Raw genomic sequence first — 6908 nt, 5'->3', positions numbered from 1 at the left:
TCTAATTTTTTTCCAGCATTTTTAAGAATCTCTATTTGTAATACATTTTATAATATGATTGGAAACATATATTATCTGGCAGATATTATATTTTAGGGCTATATATAAAAAAATGAAAATTAAACATGTAGCAGCATTATTTTGCTGCAAAAATCTAAATACTGAGGCTGATCCAGGATAGGGATTTTGGTTAGTTCAAGTGAATGTTAAACACCAGGTTTAGGGATGCTACTCTCATTTTTAACTTTTGTTTGGGTAGTGAGAACAGGACAGGAAGCCAGGCTTTCAATTTTGAGATATTCATAGATAATTTAGGATAGGTAAATCCTCTTGTTGTTTATATTAGGACATCCCCCACCCTGTATTTCTCTTCTGTAACTGGTGTTAGTTTATCTTACCTCAAAAACCTTTAAGATAAGACATAATTTCATTAGTCCTGGAGGAAATTTTGCTTTAAAGTACTTTTAGGTTCAATACAACTGTAATCATAGGGCAACTTCTTTTTAAAAAAAAAAAAAAATGTAACTTTTCTCCAGTGAGCTGGGTTGCAACATGGTGCTTCAGTGTAATCATTAACTAATAAGTCAGTGTAGTACCTGACAAAACACTGCAACACTGAATCATCTAGCTGTGCTACATATTATAGTGCAAGACACACCTTGAAGCATGCAAGAATAACCTCTCACTGTCATATGCAAGTATGAATAGACTATAAATACTGCACAAAAACTGTCATTGCATGCACATAAAACACAAAAAAACACTGATTAAATTGTTACAAAGCTCTTTTATTAACAATTATGGAATACAAAAATATATGCAAATATCTACCCTACATAACGTGTTAGCAGCCAACTGTCATTACCTAATCTACCATTTACATTCAACATATAAGAGCTTCCTCTATCTTTTTAATTCATATCTCATAAATCATGGATTATTTAGATACTGTAAAGGTTTGCTACATACATTTGGACTTGTAGAAACGTTTTATCTAAAGGCATTAACAATGATTCTGATCTCTTTAAGTGTCTGTGTATGCTGTGACAGAGAGCCAGCATACACAATACACAAATATGGAAACTGAAGCAGCTAAATGGCATTAATTCACCCTTAAGGTCATTATTTACACCTGTGCTTTTCCCTCTGCGAGATGTCAGAATGTTGTTGGTGGAAAAAGTCCAGTAGAACATCTTCTGTCGACACCCACACAGTCCTGAGAGGAGGCCGAATATTTGAAAGCACTTGTGGGAGTGTTCAGTGCATGAGGAGGGCCTTAAGGGATTTTCGTGTTGTTGTTGTTGCTGTCTGCTTAGTTTAAAGGTAGTTTCGTTTATTTAAATGCTACAAGAAAGTGTGCGCGAAAACAACAAAAGCTGCCACTTTAAAACAGTCACATAGCAAAGTACATATTGATAACTAATCAATCAAATGTACAATTATACAAGATGTTTGTTCAGTTACACTAAAAACACTGAAGTCAGATAAGATCATCGACACCCTAGGGTGGATTGCATAATCTGAAAATGGCATCACTTTAATCATTATTCTGTAAGATTACTGCTGACAATGGATTTCAAAATAAGAAAAAAAATGAAGCTACACTTGGTTGCATCTTCTAAAACACCGAGAGCATGACCTCAGTGCTAGCTACAGCTACCCTGTGTGGATCCAAATTAGCTTGGTAACTAAAAGGTCACCAGATAAGAGCGATTCTTTACATTTTATTTTAAATATAAATAAATTATCAATGCATGACATCAGATGCATGTGAGAGCTACATCATCTGCACCGTCCTCCCAGAAAACACAAGGAGAGAATGCTTTTACAGCAGCTCTCCGGCTGCAGAAGTCGACCCACTTTCATCAACCTATAAAGCAACCATCGGCCTGACAGTTAAACAATAACTGCATCCCTTATGGGTTTGTGATAATCTTCGTCCGACGCCCTTCTCCAACCCAGAATGTGCCCCTCCTTGTCTTTCTTCTGCCTCTTATGGATTAAAACCGCCGACACTGCAGCAGCGATTGCGACTCCTGCGACTCCCCCTGCAATAAAGGCTGTGGACATGAGAATAAGTGACCGAGCTGCAAAACAAACTCACATTTTACAGCTTTGTCCACATCAGTGTATAATACTGCAAACTACCTGCGCAGATTTCTTCATTCTCCCAGAACCGCTTGCTGCTTTCAATAAAAACCAATTCTGATTTGTCGTCTGTTGCCGGCCAGCGTGTGCCATCAGAGGTCAGATCTGAGGAACCCTAAAGCAAAAGAAGCAACTCTTATGTAAGTTTATTTCTTGCTTCTCCACCTACAAGTGAAACAAACGGTGAAACATCTGAGAAAAAAAAAAACGTACTGGTAACGTGTTCTTGTTTCCACCTCCTGTGAGTTTTCTGCCTCCATAGCTGTTGTTTTGAACCTTGATGTTTGTGACTTCATCTAGTGAGATTGCAATTAGAGAGTATTCAGAAAAACTACAGATGATATTGAAAGTGGATTATGAACATTTAATATTCATAATTACCCTGCTCCCATCCATCTCCTGATCCGGAACCAGAGCTCTCCAGGTCGTATCCTGATCCCTCAAAGTCCTCTGGAAGGGCAGAGTGCTGGTTTTATGGAAGAAAAAAGTAATTTAAAGATCACAATCATACTTCCTGCTAGATTGTCACACTTTAAAAAAACACACAAGAGGTGAAGGAAGCTGATGAAGGTACTTTCCTTAAGAGGGCAATAAAGAAATGAATCATCAAAGATACAAAGTCTCACTGAAACAACGCAACGACAACAGCACTGTGTGGATAGTAAAAACACGATGACGCAAATGATCACATTATTGTCACCAATAAAGTGTAAAGAACATTGTGGAGATAACACTCCACCCGTTTGGCAGGTAAATAAACTCGACAAAATGTACAATCTTTAATTAGAAACTGAGACACAAGAGGAATCATTTGAAGACTAAACATTTAATCGGTAAACTAATTCCCTAAAGGTACGACTTAATGCATCAAATCAGTGCAAAACAAATAAATCATCCGTCTTGTCTTGTAATGAACTAATACAACAATAGAATATCAGACATGCTCATAGCCTGATATAACCCTCATAAATGATACCGTCTCCAAACACGAAGCCCAGTCAAACCAAACCAATACACAACAAAACAAGGTACCACAACCAATCAAGTTCTGCACTTAAAAGCACACAAGGATAGACTGCAGTACATTTCAAAGCACGTTTAGCTTCACTACTTCAGCACACTGCTATTAGACATTTGAAGCGTTAACTTACAAACTCACAGTGAGTCATTTAAAATTGCTAATTTTTAGCTTCACTTTTAGTTCTAGTGAAAGCCCCCAACCTCCACTAGAAATGAAACTAGGATTATGAAGTGAAATGTGCATTTAGAAAATCATGCATTGTATGTTTTGAGCAAATATTTCTCATGGAGTAATAAAGCCTGTCTTTGGTTCGTACGTGTTATAAAAAAAAAACCTGCTTGTTTTATAGCGTCTAGCACTATTATATGTAATATTCTCTTAATTTGAGCCTTAGAGGTAAAAGAGAGAAAATAACAGCTTTTATTAGTGCATTAAAAAATATTTTAATGTAATAAAATTTGAAATATTTCAGGCATTTCTACTGTTTGGATTTTCACTGTTTTTAAGTAATCAGTATTATTAAAAAAGTTGTTTAAACTGCCTATTGTGTGCACTTTTTCCCCCACTCTTATTAATTCATTTCCATTCTGTTTTTGTACTCTTTTTTTTCTTACATGCTTTCATCTTTCAATTTCTTGACATTTTCAGCTGTTTTCAGTTTAAATTATTGCATAAATCTGTGCGTGTTTTATTCAGCTTGTCTGTACTGTATTTGATTAACTTGACTGAATGAAATACATTTTTGTTTTTTATTCTTTTACATTTTCCCATAAAGCACTTCAGACAACCTCAGCGTATGACAGAGTACCATATAAATAAAGTTACAATATGCATATATGTATGTAATATGCTGTGTATGTAATAAAGTATGTTATTCTATAGTGCATCCTACTGTGGCAAATCATTTATAGAATATGGGATAGAAATCACAATGCTGGTTATATTAACCCTGTAAAACTCACTGTTGCAAAAATACAACATCAGTTTTAATTTTGCATTACATATATATATATATATATATATATATATATATATATATATATATATATATATATATATACATATGCACATTTTTTATTTTGCTTAAATTTTTTTGGCTCATTTTCTTCTATACTTGGGTCTTACAGGGTTAAACTACTGTAAATGCATATTATATTTAATTTTGTGACTTTAACAGGTGTAAAATTGAACTGAAAAGTCCCTTGGTCTCATTACTCTGTTCAGTTTTCTGTGAACCTGAGGAGAGAGTGACTCCATCCATTGTAGAGTTTACTGAGATGAAGAGAACTAGTAGGATGAGCAAATTCTACTGCTGTTAATTAGTTAATCAGTCCGTAGCTAAAGTTAGACAGAATCAAACCCTGTTAAAGTAAAAAATCAGCACGTTGTCATGTGTTGATCGGCTGGAACAGGGTGTAATCAGGAAGTGAGAAAGGTGAGCATGAGACTAACGTCACGTCTCCTTTGTTCAAAGCACTAAAAGAAAAAAAAAGACTCACCGACTGACTGACGGCTGGAAGCAGAAACACAGAAACAAACAGAGCAGCGGACAGAGATCCCCACATGATTCTGCTTTATTTCTCTTCTTCTTTTTCTTCTACTTCTTCTTCAGCGGCGTAGGTGTTTGTCGAACCTCGAGCCTCTCCCGATTAAATCCCGCCCTCTAATAAATATGAACACTCTGTCAGCTCCAGCTGATAACAGGTAACATCCTCACTGGTGTGCAACATGAGGCTCGAGGCCCCGGTGATGGGACGCGAAATGGTTGTTTTCAACTGAGACAATCAAATATTTTTCTTTTCTTTTGGGACTAATCAACAACATGATGTAGCTACTTTACAACTTTTAAGTAGGATTCTACGCACTTGATTTTCCTGTAATTAGACTATATTACCATAGACTGTATATATAGTGGACGTAACATCTGGCTCCAGAATTGAAGCCCATCCGGAAGTGTCAAAAACTTGCAATATCACGCTGTCTGCTAGGGCTGGCTCCAAAAAGCTTTTGCTCCATAGACCCCAATTCATTTTTGGAAAAAATAAAATTTGATAGACTGATTTTCTACAGCTCAGGATTTTTTTCCCGTTAGTTTTCATGGTCAAAATGAGAGATCAGGTGGCCGATCTTAAAATAAATCAATACTGAATTTTAAATAAATCGTTAAAGTTGAGCAAGGGGGCGTGGCTATACTTGATTGACAGTCCCATTGACTGGTCCTGCCCCGAGTTGCTCTCCGGTCCAGCCTGTTTGATGATGCTTTTTACGTCACTGGCTCCAAAAAAATCCAAAATGGTGACCAGGAAGTAGTAAAATCCGGGCTTCCTTTTCTCAGTGTTGAAACCAACACAGTTAGTTCACGCCTGTATATTACCATCAAGCCATATTTGTACATGTGAAAGGCACACATAATCTTTATTGTCTTTAACATCTGTGTTTCTTTTTTTATTTCTTCCTGTGCTCAAAACATGGGGATTTCCTCAGCAAGGAGTCAGTGAAGTTTATCTTATCTGTGAGACATCTACAGTTTCACCACTTTCGACCTTTTAAAAATAGTCTGACAGTAAAATCTCTCTCTTTTTTTTTACAAAGTGCTGACAGACCAACAAGGTTGAGAATCACTTCTCAAAAAACAAACCACAACATACCCAGAGTGCAAGTTGTACACTCCAGATCTCACAAGTGTTAAGAGTTATGGGCAGTACATATTATTACATCACAAAATAGATGTTATGGGTTTGGGTGTTAAATCATAATCTGAAAAGCAAAATAAACTTTAAAAAAATAAAAGCTCATTTAAAATTCATAAAGTAACATCTGAAAATACTTTAGGCAACTCAGAAGTGCAGTAACTGCATGTACCTTGTTGTTTTCTGATATCTTATTTATTAACTTGCAATTTTACCAGCAGAGAAGCACATTCCAACCTTTATAAACTTTTCATTAATCTGATCTTCATTGTTGCATTATATTTAAAGTATTTTTTCTTTGTTTAGGCTGAAGAAATAAAAACCAAAAAGCAACTGTACTTGGTTACACCATTTTTTTTAACCCTCCTGTTGTCATTTACAGACATCAAAAAATATTTTCCTTGTCTGAAAAAAATAAAAAAATCAGCAAAAAAATTCTCCAAATTTCTGAAAATTTGCAAAAAAAACCTCCAGGAAGAAAATTTCTATAATTCCTTAAGTTTCCCTTAAAAGTTTTTATTTAAAAGATAGATCCCCCAAATGTAGCAAAAAAATTCTCTCATTTTTAAAAAAAAAAACGAGTAAAAATCTTTAAAAAAAATCCTAAAAATATCTAACATGATTACATACACATCAGTAAAACATCTAATATTTTCCAGCAAATTTTGCTGGATTTTGGTTGATTTTCTTAGTGAATGCTCTTGAGAAACTAACATTTTTTAACCACCAAAAAACGTTGAAAATGTGGACATTGCTGTGAAAATAGTTAAATGCTTTTAACATTTTTTTCTACCAAAAACAGTATTCAAAGATTTCCCAAAATGTTGAAAATATGAACAGAAATTTCACTGAAGTGTTTTTTTTTTCTTTCCACATTTTCAAACTTTACAATGGAACAGTTTTGACACGCAGGACGACAAGGATTAAATTGCTGTAAAACAAACGGGCATTAAAAAGGCCAATAGCACTTCAAAAATGTTAAAACTGTTTCCACCTATTGTGCAGAAGTGCATTTTTTTTTTTTAATCTCACATCCTGCATTAAAGTTT

General features: G+C 35.0%; 1 long non-coding RNA gene across 1 annotated transcript; it reads right to left on the bottom strand.

Annotated features, from left to right (window-relative positions):
• Positions 1-767: 767 nt before the first annotated feature.
• Positions 768-4803, bottom strand: LOC127537739 (uncharacterized). The gene is made up of 5 exons (XR_007947560.1): positions 4669-4803; positions 2530-2614; positions 2362-2444; positions 2149-2263; positions 768-2060 (listed from the first exon to the last, which is right to left on the bottom strand). It is a non-coding gene; the product is annotated as an uncharacterized LOC127537739 (long non-coding RNA).
• Between the last annotated feature and the right edge of the window lie 2105 nt (positions 4804-6908).

This window comes from Acanthochromis polyacanthus, chromosome 16, assembly GCF_021347895.1.
Source record: "Acanthochromis polyacanthus isolate Apoly-LR-REF ecotype Palm Island chromosome 16, KAUST_Apoly_ChrSc, whole genome shotgun sequence".
NCBI lineage: Eukaryota > Metazoa > Chordata > Actinopteri > Pomacentridae > Acanthochromis > Acanthochromis polyacanthus.
The sequence above is the reverse complement of the archived record's forward strand: the minus strand, read 5'-3'. Positions and strand labels throughout refer to the sequence as shown.